General features: G+C 40.9%; 1 protein-coding gene across 2 annotated transcripts in view; it reads left to right on the top strand.

The window, feature by feature from the left end:
- The window catches only part of LOC107685903 (transmembrane channel-like protein 5), an 11,741-nt gene that overhangs the window by 2,914 nt on the left and 8,573 nt on the right, over nucleotides 1-254 (top strand). The window lies entirely within an intron of this gene.

The raw sequence follows: 254 nt of genomic DNA on the forward strand, positions 1-254 counted from the left end.
TTTGAACTGAAATGTGTGTTGGCAGTGTGTGTACACAACCACCCTATAATGATAAAAATCCACTAGTTTTTTTTTTTTAATCTGGTTAAATGTTTTCCCCTTTCTTTTTAACTCGTTAAATGTTTTGCCTGTCTGTGTAACGTCACACAGACAGGCCCCTCCCACGATAATTTGATTGATAGTAGCGTTTCAGCACAGACTGGACTGGTGTCTTACCTCAGACCCGCCCTGAGTGAGCTGTCATCAGTCTAGAA

Source organism: Sinocyclocheilus anshuiensis, unplaced genomic scaffold (genome assembly GCF_001515605.1).
Source record: "Sinocyclocheilus anshuiensis isolate Anshui unplaced genomic scaffold, SAMN03320099.WGS_v1.1 scaffold701, whole genome shotgun sequence".
In the NCBI taxonomy this organism is placed as follows: Eukaryota; Metazoa; Chordata; class Actinopteri; order Cypriniformes; family Cyprinidae; genus Sinocyclocheilus; species Sinocyclocheilus anshuiensis.